This window comes from Triticum dicoccoides, chromosome 6A (genome assembly GCF_002162155.2).
Source record: "Triticum dicoccoides isolate Atlit2015 ecotype Zavitan chromosome 6A, WEW_v2.0, whole genome shotgun sequence".
Classification (NCBI taxonomy): domain Eukaryota; kingdom Viridiplantae; phylum Streptophyta; class Magnoliopsida; order Poales; family Poaceae; genus Triticum; species Triticum dicoccoides.
Window position 1 is genome coordinate 402,538,135 of NC_041390.1, and position 27,340 is coordinate 402,565,474.

Consider the following 27,340-nt stretch of genomic DNA (forward strand, 5'->3'; position numbering starts at 1 on the left):
GCGATCTGCGCCGCATCAAGCAGCAGCAAGGGGAAACCCTGCAGAAATACATCCAGTGCTTCAACAACGCTCGCCTCAAGATCCCCAAGGTGACTGAAGAAGCCATCATCTCGGCCTTCTCCGATGGCGTATGCGACATCAAGATGAAGGAGGAGCTAGCAATCCATGAAGACCTGTGCACATCCCTGGAGTTGTTCAACTTGGCGACCAAGTGCGCCAGGGCTTAAGAAGGGCGCCTTTCCCTCCTCGAACTCCTGGCTGCCGACCCAGAAGAGAAGAAGCCCAAGGCCAAGGACGTGAAGTGCAAGGGGGCTGCCGTGCTTGCAGCGGAACCAGACATCAAGCGAGGCAGGGATCAGCCTAAGTCATCCAAGGGCAGCCGGTACTACGTGTACCACGACCTCCACACCCACAACACCAATGAATGTCAAGAGCTCGGGGCCGTGAGAGATGGACGTGTCGGCCGACACCCCGAGCGCAATGACAGAGGCTATGGCCGAGGAGGAGGAAGAGGTGGCGGACGATGGGAAGACCGTGGCCCTTGCCAAGGGTGGTGAGACCGACCTCGCGAGGATCGCTGGCAGGACTAGCCTCGCGAGGGAGGCTGGAGAGATCAGCCTCGCGAGGATCGCCCGCACGGCAACACAGGCCTTCCTCCTCTGCCGCCACCGCCAAGGAGGAACGAAGACCAACATCAAGACGAGGGGGCTGGGGGCTTCCAGGAGCCGCGCGCAATCGCTTGCATCTTGGGTGGCGCGCAGGCCCCAGCCTCACAGCGCATCTTCAAGAAGTTTGCTCGCGAGGTGAATGCAGTCCTCCCCAAGCTTGAGGCCACGCGCCCTCTCAGGCGGTCTGCGTGCGCAATCATGTTTAGCTCAGCGGATCAGCTCAAGTGTGCGGCAACGGCCGGAGTCCTCCCGATGCTTTGCTCCCTAGTCATTAGCAACATGCAGGTCACCAGGACCCTTATTGACGGCGGAGCAGGACTCAACGTCCTGTCCGTCGAGACGTTCGACAATCTCCAAGTGTCGTACGATCAACTTCAGCCAACCAAGCCCTTCTCAGGAGTCACTGATGGTTCCACTGTTCCGATAGGGCAGGTTTGCCTTCCAGTCACCTTCGGGCAGCGCAACAATTACCGCACTGAGCTCATCGACTTCGACGTCGGCCACATCCGTCTGCCATACAACGCCATTCTCGGGTACCCAGCCCTAGCCAAGTTCACGGCAGTGACTCACCATGGGTACAATGTCCTCAAGATGCCAGGAAGCGGCGGAGTCATCACCGTACCCTGTGAAGAAAGGGACGCAGTGTGTTCACTTGAGCGTGCGTTCCAAGCCGCAGCAATCGAAGACCCGGACCACAGAAACGGAAGACTTCCTGAGGCGACCCTTAAGAAGAAGAAGGTTTCGCCTGGCCTGAGCCATAAGGAGGCAGGCGCCTCCAGAGGTGTAGCGTCAGGATCTGCGCCCAATCAGGGAGCGCCACCCTCTCTCGCATAGGAAGGCGCGCCCAACGCCCTCCTCAGGCAGGGCTCGGGGGCTCTTTCTTGGAGAGCCACCGACCTTGCCGAGGTCGCGAGGGAGGCGCTCGGGCACCACTTGGAGGGGTGCTTCCAGGCACATTTCCCTCAGGAAGGTACAAGGCAAGGAAAACCAAACCCTCAGGAGTTCATCGCAAGAAACACCCATGAGCTATAGGAATCGAGAGTCATGCGCGGCAGGCGCCGCCTGCCCATCGTAACCCCACATCCAGGCGAGGATGGTGGGCTGCGCGTCTGCATTGACGTGCCAGGGCTCAACCGAGCCGCGTCTCTGGAGCGCCTCTGGCCTTCAGGGGCGTTGTGAGGGTCCACCTCACAACTACGTTCGCATGCCTTTTGGCCTACCGAACGCGGTCGCCGCTCGTCAGCGCCTGCTGAGGAGCATTCTAGAGGCTCGGGAGGTCACGCATGGTGCAGTCCTAGCGGAGATGGAGAAGGCCCTCGGAAACCCACCAGTGCCCCCGGAGCCTCCTGAGGCTCCTGGGCCTGGGGGCTCATAAGGATCGACGTCTTCATCACGCATCGACCGCTTCTTCAGCATCACTTCAACTTCAACAACACCAGGTGACATCTTTCTAACTTCCGTTTTTAGCTGGGAGCGCCCACAGGGCCGCATCATTCCCAGGTCGCGTGGGTCCGTCCCTGCGGCATGTATCCGTTTTGCTTACGCTCTTTACTTACCTTGTTGGGGGCGCCCCTCAGGCTGCATCATCCCCGAGCTGCTCGAGCCTGGCCCTACGGCGTTTGCCTTTCCCGCGTCTACTTAAAATGAATTTGCTCTTTTGCGCTTAATTGTCACCTACTGCTTATCGCGGACTTCTCCGCTTTCATGCAAAGCGCTTGCACGTTAAAAGGGGGGTACCTGAGCATCGCGACTCATGGGCTCCTACTGGCTCTCCAGCCCTCACCCCATGGCCTTGACCCACGGCATTGCGACCTGTCATACCAGCGGCGGCTGAGCTTGCTCGAGGGCTGGGACCTGAGGACGTAGAGCAATTGCATTCTAACCACCCTGCAGGAACACACCATTGATAAAGGCCCAGAGCCAGGCGCAACCAGCCTCGTGAGTCCCGCGCTGGCTCACGAGTGCCCAGATATACCTCTCCTAGCCCTACCGTGCCGGCCACATGTCAGGGCGGGGCTGTACACGCCCCGGGGGCTCCTCCCGGAGGGGAGCCCCCTCCCACGTACCAGTGGAAGCACCATGCTCCGCGCTGGCTGATGACACTGTCAAGGAGCGGCTATGCCCATACACATACGGAAGCGCTATGCTCCGCGCTGGTGATAAACAACTGAGGGCGGCCTACGGCCGTACCAACCTCAGGGAGCCCAGAGCTCAGTGTCCGGCACCATCGCAATGCCTCCCCTCGGGAGCGCCACGCAAGGGGGCTGGATGCGGGGGCTACGCCCGGGTCTTGCCCGAGCGCACGCCACCCAGCCAGGTCCCCCGGACCTGGTCGTCACGCGCCCCACCCCGAGCGAAGCCAAGGTATGGAAACCCGTTTGAACGTCAAGGGGGACTCCTAAGCATCGCGACTCGGGAGCCTAACTTGCCCCGTAGCCCCTCACTCCTTAGTCCCGTCCTGGTTTCCGGTCGGGGCTCACGCTGGGTGAGGTATGCGCGGGGCCGGGCCCTGCCGACGCAGAACGATCAATCCACTCCTCGTCCCCCTGTTTCCTACTTGTTGCTTGTGCGTCAAGGGGGACTCCTGAGCATCGCGACTCAGGAGCCTAACTTGCCCCGTAGCCCCTCACTCCTTAGTCCCGTCCTGGTTTCCGGTCGGGGCTAACACTGGGTGAGGTATGTGTGGGGCCGAGCCCTGCCGACGCAGAATGATCAATCCACTCCTCGTCCCCCCCCCCTTTCCTACTTGTTGCTTATGCGTCAAGGGGGACTCCTGAGCATCGCGACTCAGGAGACTAACTTGCCACGTAGCCCCTCACTCCTTAGTCCCGTCCTGGTTTCCGTTCGGGGCTAACGCTGGGTGAGGTATGCGCGAGGCCGGGCCCTGCCGACGTAGAGCGTGAGCAAGTAGGGGAGAAAAATGCAAATTCCAGGAAATTCAAAGCAAATATTACAAGCCATAAATTGTTTCACGACGTCAAACACAAGTTTAAACGCCTCCGCGAGGCATGGTGCATGTTGCAGGAATAAAAACAGGACAGAAGCCGCGAAGGGATCACTCTCCAGTGGCGCCGCCGCCTGTGGTGGAGTCGCGCTGGGCGACCCCGCCTCCTGGGGCCGCGGAGCTAGCGGCACCGCGCCCGGGCAAGACGCTGAAGGTCAGCAAAGCTTCGGCTCGGTCATTCATGGCCTCAACGGCAGCAGCGGCAAGGTCGCCGCTCACGGGTTCCAGCGGGCTATCGAAGTTGACGTCGGGGTCGCGCAGGTAGACGTGGCTGAGGACATGCGTCAACGCCGCAGAAAACAGGGCACGCACCTCGGCCTCGGCCATAGGGCCAAGGCCGTCTATGACATCTTCAAGCGCACGGACCAGGAAGGGAAGCAGCTCAGCAGGGCCGTCCTCCGCACCGGCCAGCGGCTCCTCCAAGCCGCTCTCGTAAAGCGTCTTTGGCATGGCACGAGCCCTCTTCTCCATCTTTGCGAAGGCCACCCAATCCTCCGCCAGGACCTTCGCCTTGGCGTCTAGCTCGGTCCTCTCCACCTTCAGCGACCGCTCCAGCATCTCCAACCGGCCGTGGCGGTCGTCAAGCTTGACGTCCCGGTCCTTGACGGCAGCCTCCCGAGCCTTCATATCCTTCTCTTTCTCCTGGCGGCCGTGGACCTCCTTGGCGAACTCGTCGCGTAGGCCTTGCAGCTCGGTCTCCAGTGCCTCGCAGCGAGCCTTGGCAGCCTCAGCATCGCCCAGGGCAGCGTCGCGAGCAGCCTTGGCTTGGTTGGCAGCCTGCCTCTCCCCCTCGGAGGCCGCCATGGCCTGGCTCAGTGCTGCTCGGACGAAGGCAGTGGAACGGGCCCAGCCAGAAGCTAACTCCAAGCGCCCGGCCGCTAGGCGAGGGTCTGCGCTCAGAAGATCCTCCTGCAGCTGGCTCAGTTCGCTGGCGACCTGGTCTAGGACGACGGCAGAGGGAACAGAAGAAGCGGGAACCGGCAGAGCAGACGAAGAAGACGGCAGCGTGATCACGGCTTGGCATGAAGGAACCCCCTGGGCCTTGGCTGCCCCGGCTGCAGCATCGAGCGCAGTCGACTCTAGGGTCAGCGGAGCCACGGGGGCTGACTCCTCGTCGAGGTGTCCCAGTCAGCCTCGCGAAGACGACCGGGCAGGGGAGGCGCGAGCCGTGCCGTCGTTCCCCTTAGTGGACGAAGGCGCCATCCCGGCAGGTGGACTCGCCCCAAGCGGGGCCGCGGAAGCCCCTTTCAACCTCTTCGCCGTAGGCGCCAACCTAAGAAAAGAATATGGACGTCAAGCCTCGGCGGCAGAAACCAAGCAAAGCACGAACCGAGCACTTACTGGTCATCGCTCGCGGACCCAAGCAACCTCCGGCCAAACTTGAAGCCCGAGAGCCTGCAGCTGGGGTCAGCCTCGGGAGGCTCGGAAGCAGAAGGCACGTCAGGAGGGCTGGAGCTGGTCTCGGATCGCTTAGGGACCAGAGCAGACCCTGGGGGAACTAGCCCCGACCTGCCCTTCCTCGCGACCAAGGGAGAGTCCTCCCCTCCTCGCCTGGCGCCGACCTCATCGTCATCCAGCATGGAGCGAATGACCTGGGACCTGAGCCGAGGGAAAGACTCCCTCGACTCCTCGCCAGTCTCCTCAGAGTCAGATTCTTCTTCCTCCGCCTCTTCTTCCCCATCGCTCTCGCTGGAGCTGTCGGAGGACATGTTCACCATCACCAGTGCCGCAAGACCCTCGGGAGCTTCTGCGGGCACCAGCCCATCGCCATTAAGGTGGGCATGGCGTTCACCACCTGCTCCCAATCATCGCGAAGGAACAGGGGGGCGGGGGCGCCCACCGGCTTCGCCACGTCTCCCCCAACCAAGGAATGAAGGGCTGTGACCAGATTCTCATCGGTCAGGGCCTCAGAGCTTAGGCGCAAGGCCGCGTCCGCTTCCCCAAGCCTCCACAACAGGAGCGAGTGCTCCTGGAGTGGAGCCACCCGGTGCTCCAAGAACTCCCTCAGGAGCGTGGCTCCAGTCAGCTTCGCCGTCCCCAAGTTGCTCGGCCTCAGGTCCGCATTCATCCTCTTCAGCACCGCCCTCGCACGGGGGTCGACGAGCTCCGTGCGGGACCACACGTCGACAGCCTTGGGCTGCCCCGTAGGCAACACCAGACGGGGGTGGAGGCGCCCGACGTCCACCATGACCCACTTGCTCCGGAATCCTTCGATTCTCTTCCCAGGCTTCGAGATAGCATTGGAATTGGAGTATGCGATGAAGCTCGCACATGCGGAGACATGGCCACCAGAAACCCGGAGGGAAAAATAGTGGCGCAACAAGGCCACCGAGGGCTTTACCCCGACATGAGCCTCACAGTAGTAAGCAAAAATCGCCAGGAAAAGAACAGAGTTGGGGTGGAGATGCAGAGCCTGCAAGTTGTACTGGTGGAGAACAGCAAAGAAGAACTCAGAGAAAGGAGGCACCAGACCGACGACGATGGCGCTCACAAAAAGCGGATAGAAGGTGCTCCCCCTGCTTTCAGGCTGGTTGGAGCCGGCCTTGAGCACAGTCGCCCCCTTGCTGCCCTGCGCCACCGTCATCAGGCGCGTGAGGAGGTTCTTCTTTGGCAAGTTCGGGGAATCTAGGGCCGGCGAGTACCAGGCCTCGGTCGGGGACTTGCGAGGCGCCATGGTGTGCCGGGCGAGAAGGATTGAGACAGATCTGGAGGATTTCGGAAGCAAGAAGGAGGAGAGCGAGAAAGGGGATCTGGGGCGATGCGGACAAGAACAAAGCAAGTAAGTCTGGCCCGGGCACCTCTTTTGTCAGATGGACAGTTGTCGAAGCGTCGTGGGAAGCGTAGACGCCCACGACCAATCAATCTCCATGCGGCACCCAAGGCTGCAGGCTGTTGGGGCCCGCGGCGCTTCGCGCTTGCCCCTTCGCTTCCCTGCTAGGCCAAACCCGGGCGTGCCTTGGGCCCGGGGGCTACTATCGGCGTTCTGGGAACGGGGGTCCCCAGACTTGCCTGCCTGCGGCGTGGCTCAAGTGGGGGGCCCAGCGCGGCCCATCTTCATCAGCTCAAGCTCAAGACCCTCGCGAGGGGCCAAGCCTCGCGGGGCGGACGACGGAAAGCTTCCTCGGAGGCAGCCTCATCAGGCAGGCTCGCGAGGAGGCGGAGAGATCAAGGCAGGGGTACCTCGCGAGGAGCCCATGATGCAAGCCATGACGATCGAGACCAGGTGGGCGCCAGCCTGCGCAGTGTCCTTGTTTCCCCTTTGGTGCAAAGGGGGCAAGCACAGGCCAAGGCATCGAGCAAAGGTTACCATTCCAGTGCAACGAGACCAAGACCAGCAGAGCGGCAGGACGGAGGTCACCGTGGAGCCCAAGACGGCGTCATCACCAGAGCTTTTGGCAGCCGAAGACCACCTTTGGCCAGGATAACTTGTACTAGATGTTCCCCTTCAAAATGGCCAATTGTTGGCGCCCTTCTCGCTCATTATTTGGGGAGAGGCCCACGGCCCCTATAAATAGAGCTAGCCACCACAGAAGGAAGGAGACACCCAAGGGGGGTAAAAGAGAGACGGCTAGAGATGTGATAGAACCCTAGCAGAGAGAGAAAGAGTCGACTGAACTCGCCCCAGTAGTTCATCGCACCAGCTCAAGAACACCTCTCGCGAGGCTGTTCTTCCCTTGTACTGTTCATCATCAGCCCCCGAGGCAATCCACCACACCACACACTGTAGTATGGTATTACACCACAACGGTGGCCCGAACCAGTATTCGTGTCCCTTGTGTTGTTCGTTGTTTCCAGCTTAGATCACGCGAGGAGATTGGACGTAGATCGGTAGGGGAGAGATCTTCGCGCACACCCCAGTGTTCGAACCTCAAGGGTCTGCCAGAACCCGAAATCCGACAAGTGCTTGCTGCAGCTGCACCTCATTACCCTATCCTACCCATAAGCTTAAATAGTCTTGATCTCGCGGGTGTGAGATTGCTGAGTCCTCGTGACTCACAGATACTTCCAAACAGTTGCAGGTGCCGATGATACCAGTGCAGGTGACGCAACCGAGCTCAAGTGGGAGCTCGATGAAGATCTTTGTCGTTGTTATGTTTCTTTTCCGGATGATCAGTAGTGGAGCCCAGTTGGGACGATCGGGGATCTAGCATTTGGGGTTTATCTTCCTTTTTATTCGGATTTGACCGTAGTCGGTTTATGTGTTGTGTGAAGTGGCGATTGTAAGCCAACTCTTTATCCCTTTCTTATTCAGTACGTGGGATTGTGTGAAGATTACCCCTCTTGTGACAAAACTACCATGCGGCTATGCCTCTAAGTCATGCCCCGACAAGTGGGAGATATAGCCGCATTGTGGGTGTTACAAGTTGGTATCAGAGCCATCCCTGACTTAGGAGCCCCCTGCTTGATCGAATCGCTGACGTTGTTGAGTCTAGAACAAAATGTTTTGAGTCTTAGGATTTTATATATATATATATATATATATATATATATATATATATATATATATCGGAGAGTAGGATTCTTTTTACTCCTCAGTCCCTTCGTTGCTCTGGTGAGGCCTCCTGATGTAGAAGTTTTGACTTCCCTCTCCTCAAATTTCACGAAAAAAATTAGGATCACGCGGGTATCTTGGAATCGTTCTGATAGTCTTGTGACAAGAACATTGTTCTTGGTGCCTCCTGGCATTTAGGGGTTGTGGCAGTGTCCCGGGGAGTTGAGCTCCGAGGTGTTGTCGTCACAATTTTATCGTTGCAGTTATGGAATACCTGAGTTCGAAGACATCGAAAATCTCTTTTATGCAGTTGTTGGTGAGATAACCTCGACGCCACCCAGTACTGGGGCGGGAGTTCGGGAGTATTGCCATAACTCGTATAACGGATCCTTTTCGAAGGTTGAGGTACATGATTTCCGAAGGTTTCTTGGTTATGTGTTGAAGGATGGATACAGCTGGATGTAGGGATTGTTAGTTTGGGTGAGATATTATGCTTCCCCTGTATCCCCAACACCTGATTGCATAACCAGTAAGTTTCGGGAGTTTATAAGCGGGAATTCAAGTATCATGTAGGATATCCTTCCAACAGACACATGATACGATATGGGGTCTATCATATGTTTGTTCCGGCTTATTCTGCGAGCCAAATCCTTGTTTTGTTTTTGTTGTGGTATTCGAGTTGCTTCGATGTTAAGTGTTGATTCCATACCTTCCCTGTGTGGTGTTCTCACATTCCTATGTGTATACTAATCCTTATTGATCATCGAGATGGTCATGTTAATTCTTTTCTACCGGTGTGCTTCTCTTCAAGTGGATCCGATCATTTTCAACATCCGCAAGATCAATTCTAAGTTCTTCTCAGCGGTGTTTGTTCCATTCCATCTGCTCCAAGTTGCCTTTGTTTTCCCGCCCTCCCACCCTTTTCCTTCAAGGAATCAGATTTCTTATTCAAGTATCCTTTTATTGGTGGGAAGTCTCTTCATTCTTTTCCTTCATGTTCTTATCCAGTGATTCTCAGGAAGATACTAAGGAAGATTCAAGTTCATCATTCTTCGTTACATTTTTTTCTCTGGTGTATTCAATTCAAGCTTCGGTGTTGATTATATCTCTTCCTTTTGTTTCACATGATATCCATGTTGGAAGTTCTTATCTAAGCCTCTCATAATCATTCACCTCTCGCTTTCCATTTGTTCCGGAGTGCAGAAGATATCTCGGAAGATTCGCATTTCCATTCTCAATCTGTTTGTTCCATTTCATGGTTGTTATCTCATTCAAGCCATTTAATTCCACCGGTGCAATCTCTCTTTTAAATCTTTAAACGGTGTATCTTTGAGTGGGCCCTAACTGATGCGGAGCATCCCAAGGTCATCCCCATGGACCTACCATCGTCTCACCAAGTGACTAGCGGACCAATGACACGAGCACGTGCAAGAGCTCTCGAAAGTAAGGTGAACTCACTCCTCTCCGAACTACCACTTACCATGCATGAGAATTGGCTACTACATCAAGCGGAAACCCTATGTGTGATCAGGTGCTTGGAGGAAGGCCACGGACCAACTACATTCAACGGACAAGACGGTGAGGACGCCAAGTTGACGGGACAAGAAGAAGAACTTCTTGAAGTCCCCAGGCTCCGGACGACTCACGAACCCCGGATGTCCGACGACCTCCAGGCTCCGGACGTCCGGCCCTCTCCGGACGACTGACACTTCCATACCCGAGCCAAAACTACAGACTTCCGAAGCGCTATGGACGACCGACGACCTCCAGGGTCCAGACGTCCGACCCCGACCGGACGTCCGACCGAAGTCCACCCGAGCCGAATCTAAGGACGTCCGACAGGCACCGGACGTCCGGACCCTCGCGAGCCTTCGGACGACCGGTGACTCCCGGACGTCCGGTGCCTGTGTGCTGCCATGAGTTGGGCCGCGGCCCATGTATCCCCCCACTTCGCCCCCTTTTGCACTAAGGCTATAAATAGACCTCCTATTCCTTCTAGCTAGGGTTAGCATTGGTTTAGCTCATATTTAGAGATATAGCATTGCTCATCCACATCGGATCTACTCCACGAGAGAGACTGCGGCCCCTCTTCGGAGAAGATCCCTTTGGATTCAAGACCTCCTTGCGGAGAAGAACATCAAGACCTCCTCACAGAGACGACCGGCTACCTTTGTATCGTCCCTAGTTGATCGTGTACCGTGTGAACTCTTATGTACTCGAGGATCTAGCACATGTGTGACTATCTCTTGTTGGTTTAGTGTTTCTTTTGTGTTTTCCCCGTGTTTTCCCTCGTTTCCCTCTTCGTGTTCTTTGCGAGATCCGCTCCTTTCGTGAAAGATCGGCCGAATAGGGTTCCACCCTACATCATCTTGGTATCAAGAGCCACGTTGATCATGATTTCGGAGCCTCCCCATTGTGTTGCTAGCCTAGTTTTTGTTGATTTAGTCCCTAATTCGAAAATTCCCCACAAAAATAGCCCCAAATTTTTTTTTGTGATTTGTTGGTGTGTTGGAATTTTGTTGGATTTGATCCATGGATTTGCTTTGTTTTGAGTGGATCTAGCTTTTGCCCCCTTTTCCCACCTTTTCCATCCACGAAATCGCCTGGATTCAATGATTTTCTCCCCATCCACCCCGCCCACGTGAAGTTCATCCCGTGCCCGAAATTCGCCCAGGCACCGGACGTGCGACCCCCATCGGACATCCGACGACCGGACGACCGGCCCAGCCCGGACGTCCGACGAACCCTGAAGAAACTGAATTTTTTGAGTTTAGTCACCACCACCGCCCCACAATTCTGCATACGCACTCCTACCACCTATACACCATCACCACTTACGCATACCACCACCATTGCTTACCCACTCCGTACTCCGACGGGTGTTGCCACTTCGAGCTTTGAGAATTTGAGTTGCGGTTCCGTGTCCTTTTGTGTTTCGGCTATCTAGGTACGGTTCGACATCAACATCACCGCCGCTCATCTTCTCCACGGACGCGCCATCAACAACGACCACCTCGATTACATCTTGGTATTCGTGCCACCATTTTGACACCATACCGTATGCAAGAAATGGTAACCTCATCTTGGTATCGGACATATCACTCTTGCCATTACTTTGATAGCCATCATAGCCTTACTCCTTGGCGTCGCTTACCCATCGAGACTAGCCTTTGAGTATTGCCAGCAACGAGACTTGTGCACATTAGTGATCATACTTCCCATAGCATACATACATCATTGTTGCATATCTTGGTATCATCTCTTGTGTCACAAGGTTGTCATCGCATACACAATTGCTATCTTGGTTCGTCAAGAATTGCATGAGAAAACAGCTCAAACAACAAAGAGCCAAACAAGCTTTTAAGCAAAAGGGAAAGATAAGCAAAGAGCTTTTAAGCAAGAACCATAGCATCATACAACATTAAGATTCTCATACTCGATCATCTTGGATCATATCATAGAAACACCTTGCATAGAGCATACTTGGGATAGAAGTCGTTGCATTTTTGCTTAGTAGGTTGTGCACAAGTCTTGTATCCTCCTATTGTGCAATCATGCTAGCGTCTCTCTAGTGTTGTGCAACAAGAGCATTTTTCTGGGTTCCACATTTTGGCTCATCCTTGGTTGCACAACCCCACTTATCTTTTTGCGTGTGTATTTTCGTGTACCTTATATTGCTTGGTCTACTTATTGCATTGCAATCTTGCGAATCTTTTCCAACATTATTAAAGCTCACTTACAATTGCATCACATTTTGTGCCACCATCCTAACCAAGCTCCACCATAAGCTTTTACTTGTGTAGGTGTGAGAAACCGACAAGAATTGGTACCAATTGTGTTATTTCCTTGTCCACATTGGAGTGATCATTGATCCACTTTCAACTTCGGTCAAGGTACATTTGGTATTCGTTCTTCTCTTTCTACCACTCACATTTTTATCTTGGAATGATGGATAGGCTAAGTACTTCAACCAACCCACTCTTCATTGAGCATGACGATGACATGAACTCCTACGTCACCAAGAGCCACCTCTTTGGTGCACAACGTGCTTTGCATCAAGAGCAACAAGCAATGAGTGAACGCATCGACAACCTCGCCGCCGACTTGCGACTCTCCGAGCAACGTACAAGGGAATACTTCGACCACAAGCTCGACGATCACAAGCAAGAGAACAACGCAAGAATGGACAAGATTCGTGCTTTGTTGCTCAACCGCTCTTCTTCCACTTTGTCTTCATCAAGAAGGAGCCGCTCAAGTCAACACTCCGACTTCACCCTCTCCGACTCAAGTACACCGATGTCGAACACTCTTCGACGTGCCACGCGCAACGATCGTCATGCAAGCCTCAATCCTCTACGCGACACCAACTCTCAAGAGCACCAACAACGTCAAACCCAAGCAGCTTTTGCGCTAGCACGAGAACGGCAACGACAACGCCAACATGAAGAGGAAGAGCGCGCGCGTCTACACCAAGATGCACAAGATGCCGAGGCACAACGCCAAGAACAACAACTCCGTGAAGCTCAAGCACTTGAGGCGCAACGTGCCCTTCAAGATTCAAGTCACGCCGTCGCCACACGCAATCGCCATCGGCGTGAACAAGAGGAAGCACTTCGCGAAGAAGCTCACGAACGAAGATTTCAAGCTCGCGTGCATCGTCAAGTTCCTCGAGCTCGACAAGCTCCTCCACAAGGTCGCCAAGAACATCAAGTTCATCAAGCGCATGATGACAATGGAAATCCTCCACGACAAGAGCAACATGAGGTTGACAACCCTCCTCACCAAGAGCAACACGATCTTGACAATCATCAACAACATGGGTGTCATCATCCCCGACCCCAACACAATGAAGAGCAACGCTATGGAAAACTCAAGTTCACCATGCCCAAGTTCAATGGAAGCAACGATCCAGAAGGGTATCTTTCATGGGCATTGAAGGTTGAAAAAATCTTCTTTTTCCACAACTACGAAGAAGAGAAAAAGATCGCGATGGCATCCCTTGAGTTCCAAGACTATGCCATCATTTGGTGGGAACAAGTTATCGAGTGCCGAGAGGCAAGAGGTGAACCACCCATCACTACTTGGGTGCAAATGAAGGATATCATGAGAGCACGCTTTGTGCCTACCTACTACAACTGTGACCTCTTCAAGAAACTCCAACTACCCAAGCAAGGAACCAAGAGCGTTGAAGAGTACTACAAGGAGATGGAGATTGCCATGATAAGAGCCAACATCACGGAATATGATGAGTAAATTATGGCACGTTTCTTGAATGGACTCAACCATCCCATCAAGAAGATCGCCGACTTCCAACCATACTCAAACCTCATCGAGCTAGTGCATCAAGCTACAAAAGCAAAACGTCAAGTGCAAGACGATTTCAAGTATGCCAAGTTCTCATCCAAGTCCTACGGCTTCTCCAACAACCAAGCTTTAATGACTCCAATACCGTCTACCAGGACTTCTACAAGCAACGTCGACAAGTCAAGTTCTAAGAAAGCTTCGTCAACTCCAAGTCATCCTCCTACTACAAGCAACTTCAAGCCGAGAGCTTCATCATCATCCACTCCGACCGATGAGACCGTCAAGATGAGTTCCTTCAAATGCTTCACATGCGGAGGCCGAGGCCACAAGTCCTATGAGTACACCAACAAGCGGACCATGATCCTCAATGACGACGGCACCTACGACTCAGTGAGTGAAGGATAAATGGACGCTCTTGAGCAAGTCGCCATGCACCGGCAAGTGAACGATGAAGAGGAACAAGTCTTTTGTGATGAAGATTCAAGTCCCGCTCTTGTTGTCTCCAAGGTCTTGACTCCCCAACATCACCAAAACGAAGACCAAAGATGCCACATATTCCACACCAAGGTCGGCATCAATGGAAGATCCGTCAAGGTCATCATCGATGGAGGGAGTTGTCATAATCTCGCAAGTAACGAACTTTGCTCCAAGCTCCAATTGCCCAAGACGAAGCACCCACATCCCTACAAAGTTCAATGGCTTAGCGACTCCGGCACTCTCCAAGTTGAGCATCGAGTACAAGTCTCCTTCAAAATTGGCGCCTATGAAGACACTTTGGAGTGTGACATCGTTCTAATGACCGTTTGCCACCTTCTCCTTGGACGCACATGGCAATTTGATAGAGGAGTCATCCACAACGGCTGAACTAACCACTACATCTTCAAGATGAAGGGAAAGGAGTACGTACTTCATCCCATGTCTCCAAGTCAAGTGATCGCCGACAAGCAAGCCACCCAACATGGAGATTGATGTCTACTACACAACCTTCTTCTTGTAGACGTTGTTGGGCCTCCAAGTGCAGAGGTTTGTAGGACAGTCGCAAATTTCCCTCAAGTGGATGACCTAAGGTTTATCAATCCGTAGGAGGCGTAGGATGAAGATGGTCTCTCTCAAGCAACCCTGCAACCAGATAACAAAGAGTATCTTGTGTCCCCAACACACCCAATACAATGGTAAATTGTATAGGTGCACTAGTTCGGCGAAGAGAGGGTGAAACAAGTGGTATATGGATAGTAGATAAAGGTATTTGTAATCTGAAATATATAAAAACAACAAGGTAACTAAAGGTAAAACTGAGCGTAAACGGTATTGCAATGTGTGGAAATAAGGCCTAGGGTTGATACTTTCACTAGTGTAAGTCCTCTCAACAATAATAACATAATTGGATCACATAACTATCCCTCAACATGCAACAAAGAGTCACTCCAAAGTCACTAATAGCGGAGAACGAACGAAGAGATTATGGTAGGGTACGAAACCACCTCAAAGTTATTCTTTCCAATCAATCCATTGGGCTATTCATATAAGTGTTACAAACAGCCCTAGAGTTCGTACTAGAATAACACCTTAAGACACAAATCAACCAAAACCCTAATGTCACCTAGATACTCCAATGTCACCTCAAGTATCCCTGGGTATGATTATACGATATGCGTCACACAATCTCAGATTCATCTATTCAACCAACACAAAGGACCTCAAAGAGTGCCCCAAAGTTCTACCGGAGAATCACGATGAAAACGTGTGCCAACCCCTATGCATAGGTTCATGGGCGGAACCCGCAAGTTGATCACCAAAACATACATCAAGTGAATCACGTGATATCCCATTGTCACCACAAATATCCATGGCAAGACATACATCAAGTGTTCTCAAATCTTTAAAGACTCAATCCAATAAGATTACTTCAAAGGGGAAACTCAATTCATTACAAGAGAGAAGAGGGGGAGGAGAAACATAAGATCCAACTATAATAGCAAAGCTCACGATACATCAAGATCGTATCATCTCAAGAACACGAGAGAGAGAGAGAGAGAGAGAGATCAAACACATAGCTACTGGTACATACCCTCAGCCCCGAGGGAGAACTACTCCCTCCTCATCATGGACAGCACCGGGATGATGAAGATGGCCACCGGAGAAGGATTGCCCCCTCCGGCAGGGTGCCGGAATGGGTCTAGATTGGCTTTCGGTGGCTACGGAGGCTTCTGGCGGCGGAACTCCCAATCTAATCTCTGTTCTGGAAGTTTTAGGATATGTGGGTATATATGGGTGCAGGGAGTATGTCAGGGGAGCCACGAGGGCCCCACGAGGCAAGGGGCGCGCCCTAGGGGGGTGGGCGTGCCCCCCCACCCTCGTGGCTTCCTCGTTCCTTCCTTGACGTGGGGTCCAAGTCCATCGGGTGGCTTTCATTCCAAAAATAACTTCTCTAGTTGATTTCATTCCGTTTCGACTCCGTCTGATATTCCTTTTCTTCGAAGCACTGAAATAGGCATAAAACAGCAAATCTGGGCTGGGCCTCCGGTTAATAGGTTAATCCCAAAAATAATATAAAAGTGGATAATAAAGTCCAATATTGCCCAAAACAGTAGATAATATAGCATGGAGCAATCAAAAAATATAGATACGTTGGAGACGTATCAGCATCCCCAAGCTTAATTCCTGCTCGTCCTCGAGTAGGTAAATGATAAAAACAGAATTTTTGATGCGGAGTGCTACTTGGCATAATTTCAATGCAATTCTTCTTAATTGTGGTATGAATATTCAGATCCATAAGATTCAAGATAAAAGTTCATATTGACATAGAAATAATAATACTTCAAGCATACTAACTAAGCAATCATGTCTTCTCAAAATAACATGGCCAAAGAAAGTTATCCCTACAAAATCATATAGTCTGGCTATGCTCTATCTTCACCACACAAAATATTTAAATCATGCACAACCCCGATGACAAGCCAAGCAATTGTTTCATACTTTTGATGTTCTCAAACTTTTTCAATCTTCACGCAATACATGAGCGTGAGCCATGGACATAGCACTATAGGTGGAATAGAATGGTGGTTGTGGAGAGGACAAAAAGGGAAAAGATAGTCTCACGTCGACTAGGCGTATCAACGGGCTATGGAGATGCCCATCAATAGCTATCAATGTGAGTGAGTAGGGATTGCCATGCAACGGATGCACTAGAGCTATAAGTATATGAAAGCTCAACAAAAGAAACTAGTGGGTGTGCATCCAACTCGCTTGCTCACGAAGACCTAGGGCATTTTGAGGAAGCCCGTCATTCGAATATACAAGCCAAGTTCTATAATTAAAGATTCCCACTAGTATATGAAAGTGACAACATAGGAGACTCTCTATCATGAAGATCATGGTGCTACTTTGAAGCACAAGTGTGGTAAAAGGATAGTAGCATTGTCCCCCTTTTTTGGCCTTTCTTTTTTTATTTGGCCTTTATTTTATTTTATTGGCCTTTCTTTTTTATGGCCTTTCTCTTTTTTTGGGGTACAATGCTCTATTGAATGATGATCATCACACTTCTATTTATTTACAACTCAATGATACAACTCGATACTAGAACAAATTATGACTCTATATGAATGCCTCCGGTGGTGTACCGGGATATGCAATGAATCAAGAGTGACAAGTATGAACGAATCATGAATAGTGGCTTTGCCACAAATACTATGTCAACTACATGATCATGCTAAGCAATATGACAATGATGAATGTGTCATGATGAACAGAATGGTGGAAAGTTGCATGGCAATATATCTCGGAATGGCTATGGAAATGCCATAATAGGTAGGTATGGTGGCTGTTTTGAGGAAGGTATATGGTGGGTGTATGGTACCGGCGAAAGTTGCGCGGTACAAGAGAGGCTAGCAATGGTGGAAGGGTGAGAGTGTGTATAATCCATGGACTCAACATTAGTCATAAAGAACTCACATAGTTATTGCAAAAATCTATTAGTTATCAAAACAAAGTACTATGTGCATGCTCCTAGGGGGATAGATTGGTAGGAAAAGACCATCGCTCGTCCCCGACAGCCACTCATAAGGAAGACAATCAATAAATAAATCATGCTCTGACTTCATCACATAACGGTTCACCATACGTGCATGCTACGGGAATCACAAACTTCAACGCAAGTATTTCTCAAATTCATAACCACTCAACTAGCATGACTCTAATATCACCATCCTCATATCTCAAAACAATCATCAAGTATCAAACTTCTCTTAGTATTCAACACACTCATAAGAGAATTTTATTATTCTTGAATACCTAGCATATTAGGATTTTAAGCAAATTACCATGCTATTTAAGACTCTCAAAATAATCTAAGTGAAGCATGATAGTTCATCTATTTCTTCAAAATAAAACTACCACCATGCTCTAAAAGATATAAGTGAAGCACTAGAGCAAATGACAAACTACTCCGAAAGATATAAGTGAAGATCAATGAGTAGTTGAATAATTATGCAACTATGTGAAGACTCTCTAACATTTAATAATTTCTTATCTTGGTATTCTATTCAAACAGCAAGCAAAGCAAAATAAAATGACATTCTAAGAATTTCAAGCATCATGTGAAGAAGCAAAAACTTACGATCAACCGATACTAACCGATAGTTATTGAAGAAGAAAGGTGGGATGCCAACCGGGGCATCCCCAAGCTTAGATGCTTGAGACTTCTTGAAATATTATCTTGGGGTGCCTTGGGCATCCCCAAGCTTGATCTTTTGTGTCTCCTTAGTTCCTCTCATATCAAGGTCTCCCTAAATCTCAAAAGCTTCATCCACACAAAACTCAACAAGGACTCGTGAGATAAGTTAGTATAAACCATTGCAAAAACCTTATCATACTCTACTGTAGCAAATCACTAAAATTATTATTCAACATTGCATACTAAATGCTCTGCATATTTAATAGTCCTATCCTCAAATAGAATCATTAAAGAAGCAACCATATGCAAACAATGCAAACATAACAGCAATCTGCCTAAACAGGATAGTCTGTAAAGAATGCTGCAACATCCATACTTCCCTAGCTCCAAAAATTATGAAAGAAAATTCCCACTGTAGTAAATTTATCATATATGAATATGCAAAAGGTTTCAACATTTTATCACATTCTTACTTTTCTAGGGAATTATTGCAACAGCGGTAAACTTTCTGTTTTCAAACAGCAACATGTATACTTGTAACATAGGCATAGTAAAGGCTATCAATGCCACTTTTATTGAAATAAAAGATGCAAAACATTGTTCTAAATATCAGCAAGCAAATCCTAACAAAATAAACTGACGCTCCAAGCAAAACACATATCATGTGGCGAATAAAAATATAGCTCCAAGTAAAGTTACCGATGAACGAAGACGAAAGAGGGATGCCTTCCGGGGCATCCCCAAGCTTAGGCTCTTGGTTGTCCTTGAATATTACCTTGGGGTGCCTTGGGCATCCCCAAGCTTAGGCTCTTACCACTCCTTGTTCCATAGTCCATCGAATCCTTACCCAAAACTTGAAAACTTCACAACACAAAACTTAACAGAAAACTCGTAAGCTCCATTAGTATAAGAAGATAAATCACCACTTCAAGGTACTGTAATGAACTCATTATTTATTTATATTGGTGTTAAACCTACTGTATTCCAACTTCTCCATGGTTTATAAAATATTTTAATAGCCATAGATTCATCAAAATAAGTAAACAACACATGAAAAACAGAATCTGTCAAAAACAGAACAGTCTGTAGTAATATGGATCAAACGTACACTTATGGAACACATAAAATTCTCAAATAAATTGCTGGACCTGAGTAATTTATCTATTAATCATCTTCAAAAATAATGAACTAAATAGCACTATCCAAATAAAAATGGCAGCAATTCTCGTGAGCACTAAAGTTTCTGTTTCTTACAGCATGAACGCAAAGACTTCCCCCAAGTCTTCCCAACGGTTCTACTTGGCACGAACACTAATTAAAAGCATAAAACCACATCTAAACAGAGTCTAGATGAATTATTTATTACTAAACAGGAGCAAAAAGCGAGGAATAAAAATAAAATTGGGTTGCCTCCCAACAAGCGCTATCGTTTAACGCCCCTAGCTAGGCATGATGATGTCAATGATGCTCACATAAAGATAAGGATTGAAACATAAAGAGAGCATCATGAAGAATATGACTAGCACATTTAAGTCTAACCCACTTCCTATGCATAGGGATTTTGTTAGCAAACAACTTATGGTAACAAGAATCAACTTGCATAGGAAAGGAAAACATGCATAACTTCAAAACTTTAAGCACATAGAGAGGAAACTTGATATTATTGCAACTCCTACAAGCATATATTCCTCCCTCATAATAATTTTCAGTAGCATCATGAATGAATTAAACAATATAACCAGCACCTAAATCATTCTTTTCATGATCTACAAGCATAGAAAATTTATTACTCTCCACATAAGCAAAAAATTTCTCATTAATAGTGGTGGGAGCAAACTCAACAAAGTAACTATCATGGGATTGAAAATTGAAATCAAGATGACAAGTTTCATTGTTATCATTATTCTTTAAAGCATAAGTGTCATCACAATAATCATCATAGATAGGAGGCATGCTTTCATCATAATAAATTTGCTCATCAAAGCTTGGGGGACAAAAAATATCATCTTCATCAAACATAGCTTCCCCAAGCTTGTGGCTTTGCATATCATTAGCATCATGGATATTCAAGGAATTCATACTAACAACATTGCAATCATGCTCATCATTCAAATATTTAGTGCCAAACATTTTATAGATTTCTTCTTCTAGCACTTGAGCACAATTATCCTTTCCATCATACTCACGAAAGATATTTAAAAGATGAAGCGTATGAGACAAACTCAATTCCATTTTTTTGTAGTTTTATTTTATATACTAAACTAGTGATAAAACAAGAAACTAAAAGACTCGATTGCAAGATCTAAAGATATACCTTCAAGCACTCACCTCCCCGGCAACGGTGCCAGAAAAGAGCTTGATGTCTACAACACAACCTTCTTCTTGTAGACGTTGTTGGGCCTCCAAGTGCAGAGGTTTGTAGGACAGTAGCAAATTTCCCTCAAGTGGATGACCTAAGGTTTATTAATCCATAGGAGGCGTAGGATGAAGATGGTCTCTCTCAAGCAACCCTGCAACCAAATAACAAAGAGTCTCTTGTGTCCCCAACACACCCAATACAATGGTAAAATGTATAGGTGCACTAGTTCGGCGAAGAGAGGGTGAAACAAGTGGTATATGGATAGTAGATAAAGGTATTTGTAATCTGAAAATATAAAAACAGCAAGGTAACTAAAGGTAAAACTGAGCGTAAATGGTATTGCAATGTGTGGAAATAAGGCTTAGGGTTCATACTTTCACTAGTGTAAGTCCTCTCAACAATAATAACATAATTGGATCACATAACTATCCCTAAACATGCAACAAAGAGTCACTCCAAAGTCACTAATAGCGGAGAACAAACAAAGAGATTATGGTAGGGTACGGAACCACCTCAAAGTTATTCTTTCCAATCAATCCGTTGGGCTATTCATATAAGTGTCACAAACAGCCCTAGAGTTCGTACTAGAATAACACCTTAAGACACAAATCAACCAAAACCCTAATATCACCTAGATACTCCAATGTCACCTCAAGTATCCATGGGTATGATTATATGATATGCGTCACACAATCTCAGATTCATCTATTCAACCAACACAAAGGACCTCAAAGAGTGCCCCAAAGTTCTACCGGAGAATCACGACGAAAACGTGTGCCAACCCCTATGCATAGGTTCATGGGCGGAACCCTCAAGTTGATCACCAAAACATACATCAAGTGAATCACGTGATATCCCATTGTCACCATAGATATCCACGACAAGACATACATCAAGTGTTTCAAATCTTTAAAGACTCAATCCGATAAGATTACTTCAAAGGGGAAACTCAATTCATTACAAGAGAGAAGAGGGGGAGGAGAAACATAAGATCCAACTATAATAGCAAAGCTCGTGATACATCAAGATCGTATCATCTCAAGAACACGAGAGAGAGAGAGAGAGAGAGAGAGAGAGAGAGATCAAACACATAGCTACTGGTACATACCCTCAGCCCCGAGGGAGAACTACTCCCTCCTCGTCATGGAGAGCACCGGGATGATGAAGATGGCCACCGGAGAAGGATTGCCCCCTCCGGCAGGGTGCCGGAATGGGTCTAGATTGGCTTTTGGTGGCTACAGAGGCTTCTGGCAGTGGAACTCCCGATCTAATCTCCGTTCTGGAAGTTTTAGGATACGTGGGTATATATGGGTGCAGGGAGTACGTCAGGGGAGCCACGAGGGCCCCACGAGGCAGGGGGCGCGCCCTAGGGGGTGGGCGCGCCCCCACCCTCGTGGCTTCCTCGTTCCTTCCTTGACGTGGGGTCCAAGTCCATCGGGTGGCTTTTGTTCCAAAAATAACTTCTCTAGTTGATTTTGTTCCGTTTCGACTCCGTCTGATATTCCTTTTCTTCGAAACACTGAAATAGGCATAAAACAACAAATCTGGGTTGGGCCTCCAGTTAATAGGTTAGTCCCAAAAATAATATAAAAGTGGATAATAAAGCCCAATATTGCCCAAAACAGTAGATAATATATCATGGAGCAATCAAAAATTATAGATACGTTGGAGACGTATCAGAGATAATGGTGAGAGAGCGAGCGACCAAAAAGAGAGTGAGCGCCACAAGCCCAAATCGAGCGCCTCCACGATGAGCGAAAAGAAGAACTTAGTCCTATTTACCACCAAAAGTGAGATAAGAGGAGTGTGTGAGAACCCATCTAGTGTCCTACACTACGCCCTTTTGTGCAAGGACAATGAACCACAAGATAACACCTCTCACACTCTTCCTCTAGTGTTGTCTTCGCTTTTGTAGGAATTTCATGATGTTTTCCCCGAGGAGCTACCTCCGGGACTACCTCCACTACGAGGCATTGAGCACCGCATCGACCTCATCCCCGGAGCACCTCTTCCGAACAAAGCTCCCTACCGCGTCAACCCCGAAGAAACCAAAGAAATACAAAGGCAAGTAAAGCATCTCATAGACCATGGACATGTGCGTGAAAGTTTTAGCCCTTGTGCCGTCCCGGTCATTCTTGTGCCAAAACGAGACGGTAGCTTTCGCATGTGCTCCGATTGTAGACCTATCAATGCTATCACCATTCGTTATAGGTACCCCATTCCACGCCTTGATGATATGCTTGATGAACTTAGTGGTGCCACTATCTTTTCAAAAATTGATCTTAAGAGTGGTTACTATCAAATTCGCATACAAGAGGGTGATGTATAGAAAACCGCTTTCAAAACCAAGTTTGGGTTATATGAATGGTTAGTCATGCCTATGGGTCTATCGGAAGCACCGGGTACTTTTATGCGTCTTATGAATCATGTCTTTTGCCCTTACATTGGTGTGTTTGTTGTGGTCTACTTCGATGATATCCTTGTTTATAGCAAATCTCTTCAAGATCACGTCACCCATATCCGAACCGTTTTGCAAACTCTTCAAAATGAGCATCTCTTTGCTAACATGGAGAAATGCCTTTTCAGTGTTGATAAGCTCATTTTCTTGGGTTTTGTTGTTTCTTCTAAGGGTGTTCATGTTGACGACTCCAAGATCAATGCTATTAAAACTTGGCCACAACCAACCAACTTGCATCAAGTGTGTAGCTTTCTTGGCCTTACGGGTTTCTATCGTCGCTTTGTGAAAGATTTTAGCACCATTGCCTCGCCTTTGCATGCTTTGAGCAAGAAGAATGTGGCTTTTGTTTGGGGACCATCCCAAGATACCGCTTTCAATGAGCTTAAGAATTTGCTTACTCATGCTCCCGTGCTTGCCTTACCGAACTTTGACAAGCCCTTTGAGATTCATTGCGATGTTAGTGGTAATGGCATGGGAGGTGTGTTAACACAAGAGAAGCGCCCCATAGCTTACTTTAGTGAGAAACTCTCCGGCGCACAACTCAATTATCCCATCTATGCCACAGAGCTATATGCTTTAGTCCGTGTTTTGCATGAATGGGAACACTATCTTCGCCCTCATGAATTTATCATTCATACCGATCATGAAACGTTCAAGTATCTTAAGGGCTAAACCAAGTTGAACAAGCGTCATGCTAAATGGAGTGAATTTATTGAGTATTTTCCTTATGTTATCAAGTACATTAAAGGTAAGGAAAACATTGTGGCGGATGCCCTTTCCCGCATATGCATGCTTGTTACTCAACTTGAATTGGATGTCATTGGCTTTGAGCATATAAAAGACTTGTATGAGCATGATCCTACTTTTGCTACTCCTTATGCCAAGTGTTTGATGCACACCTCTTGGGAACGCTGTTACTTCAAAGATGGATATCTTATGAGATCTAACAAGCTTTGCATTCCCGAGTCTTATCTTCGTTTGTTGCTTTTGCAGGAATCTCATGGAGGAGGCTTAATGGGAAATTTTGGATGCGACGAGACTTTCGCCACGCTCTCCAAGAACTACTATTGGCCCAAGATGTTTCACGGCGTCAACCGCTTCACCAACCGATGCTCTACATGTTGCAAAGCTAAGTCTAAAGCTCAATCCCATGGCCTTTACATGCCTCTCCCAATTCCATATCAACCATGGGAAGACATTAGCATGGATTTTGTACTTGGATTTCCTAGGACTAGAAATGGAAAGGATTCGGTATTTGTCGTTGTGGACCGTTTCTCTAAGATGGCACATTTCATTCCTTGCAACAAGATAGACGATGCTTCACATGTTGCTAATCTATTTTGTAGGGAAATATTGCGTCTACATGGAATGCCAAGGATGATCGTCTCGGACCGCGACGTCAAGTTCCTTAGCTACTTTTGTAAGACCCTATGCGCCAAGCTCGGAATCAAGCTACTCTTCTCCATGGCGTATAATCCACAAACCGATGGCCAAATGGAGGTGACCAACCGCACACTCTCCGCTCTACTTCAAGTACTCATCAAGAAGAACATCAAGGAGTGGGAAGAGTACCTACCTATCGCCGAGTTCGCCTACAACCGAGCAAGACACTAAACAACCGGCAAGTCCCCATTCGAGGTCGTCTATGAATTCAACCCATTGTCACCATTGGACATCCTCCCTCTACCACTCCAATAGCGCATCAATTTGGACGCAAGTGCACATGTGACTCATCTAAAGAAGGTGCATGAAGATACAAGACATACTATCGAGCGCCAAGTACAACGACTTGCGACCAAGCTCAACATCAACAAGCACCCCATGGTCTTCAACATTGGTGATCTCGTGTGGCTACACCCTCGCAAGGACCGCTTTCCCCAAGAACGCAAGTCCAAACTTCAACCACGAGCAGACGGACCCTTCAAGGTGCTTGCATGCTACAACGACAACGCTTACAAGATCGACCTCCCCCGCGACAAGTACAACATGAGCGATATCTCCAATGTTAAGGACCTCTCGCCCTTCCATGGTGATGAAGAATTTGATCCGAGGACGGATCTTCCCCAAGGGAGGGGAGATGATGCGGAGCATCCCAAGGTCACCCCCATGGACCTGCCATCATCTCACCAAGTGACTAGAGGACCAATGACACGAGCACGTGCAAGAGCTCTCGAAACTAAGGTGAACTCACTCCTCTCCGAACTACCACTTTCCATACATGAGAATTGGCTACTACCTCAAGCGGAAACCCTATGTGTGATCAGGTGCTTGGAGGAAGGCCATAGACCAACTACATTCAACGGACAAGACGGTGAGGACGCCAAGTTCACGGGACAAGAAGAAGAACTGCTCAAAGTCCCCAGGCTCCGGATGACCGACGAACCCCGGACGTCCGACGACCTCTAGGCTCCGGACGTCCGGCCCTCTCCGGACGACCGACACTTCCATACCCGAGCCAAAACTATGGACTTCTGAAGCGCTACGGACGACCAACGACCTCCAGGCTCCGGACATCCGACCCCGACCGGACGTCCGACCGAAGTCCACCCAAACCGAATCTACGGACGTCCGACAGGCACCGGATGTCCAGACCCTCGCGAGCCTCCGGACGACCGGTTACTCCCGGACGTCTGGTGCCTATGTGCTGCCATGAGTTGGGTCGCAACCCATGTATCCCCCCACTCCGCCCCCTTTTGCAGTAAGGCTATAAATCGACCTCATATTCCTTCTATCTTGGGTTAGCATTGGTTTAGCTCATATTTAGAGATAGAGCATTGCTCATCCACATCGGATCTACTCCACGAGAGAGACCGCGGCCCCTCTTCAGAGAAGATCCCTTTGGATTCAAGACCTCCTTGCGGAGAAGAACATTAAGACCTCCTCACGGAGAAGACCGGCTACCTTTGTATCATCCCTAGTTGCTCGTGTACCGTGTGAACTCTTATGTACTCGAGGATCTAGCACATGTGTGACTATCTCTTATTGGTTTAGTGTTTCTTTTGTGTTTTCCCTTGTTTCCCTCTTCGTGTTCTTCGTGTTCTTCGCGGGATCCGCTCCTTTCGTGAAAGATCGGTCGAATAGGGTTCCACCCTACATCACTAACCAATAGGTTTTTTCCCAGGATCTTACCTGACTCTTCTATTTTATGGAGTTATTCTCAAATTCTTTTCAAAGTTTGACGTAAGAATGAATATTCATCAGTCATATACCTTCTCCAAGATCACCTCCAAATTCTTTTCATCATTGGTTCAACCTTTCTATTATTCATTCCGGAGTGTCTCAATAATTCATGGTGGTGTTTCTCGTCGTCATTCTCGGATCTTCAAGACCAAAGAAGAGTTCCTATTAAATCCTTACCCGTTCCTCCAAAGATTCATGGTTCTAGCTTGATGCCATCCTCTCATAATTGTTTTTGATTGTGAGAATTCTTTTCACCCATCCGGAGCAATTTAGGAGTATTTTCAGTTTGATTCTCCGGAGCCCATCATATCAGAATTATTCATTTCAGCTTTCAGCTCTCGTTCTCCAAATCTTACCGGTGCATCATTCAAGTACTCTCTAATCAGCTCATGATCTCTTCGTTAACTTGTATCTAAAATCTCTCAAGTATCTTCGTTCGTTTTCGAATTCTTCCCAGTGTTTCTTTATCTTTTCTTTGTTCATTTTCAATTCTTACAGTGGTTCGTTCAAGACTCCTTTCCTCTTGTTATCATATCAATTCATTTGTTCTTTTCAAGTTCTACCAGTGGTTCGTTGAAGACCTTTCTCAAGTTTACGCTATATCTATCTTAATCCTTTTCTACGAGAATAAGTAGTATGACAAATCCGTTGCTTGTCATCAATTCATATTGGGGAAGGATACGTATAACATAATTCTTGCTTTTGTTTCATCCAAGTGATTAATTCCTTCTTTCGGAGTTTGTTCGTGATATCAATTTCTCAATTATATGTTGTTCATCTTTCTTTCTGGAGTTCCAAGTTTTTCTCAATTATATCATTTCAAAGCTCCATCTAAATCATCGCAAGACTTCACCTTGTGTTTTCAACTTCTCTTCCTTTTATCATCCTTTTATTACCCGAGTTCTTCATGGAAGCTCTACATGGTGGTTCGTCAAGGATTCTTTTCATTCTTCAATTGTTCTTCAAGATTTCTCTCGAAGTTATGATCCGCCAAGTTATTCTCAAATTTATACAGGGCGCTTAGCAAATGTTTTGTTTTGAGGAGTTCAAGTATTCTTCCTGCATTCCAAAGTGCAATTCTTTCTACCTTATCTTTTGAGGTGGTGTTATGTCATTCTTGACAATTTCCCTTCATGTTTCATGATTCGCAAGTTGTCACGGATGAGATATGTAAACCCATCATTTTCTTTTCGTTCAGGAGAT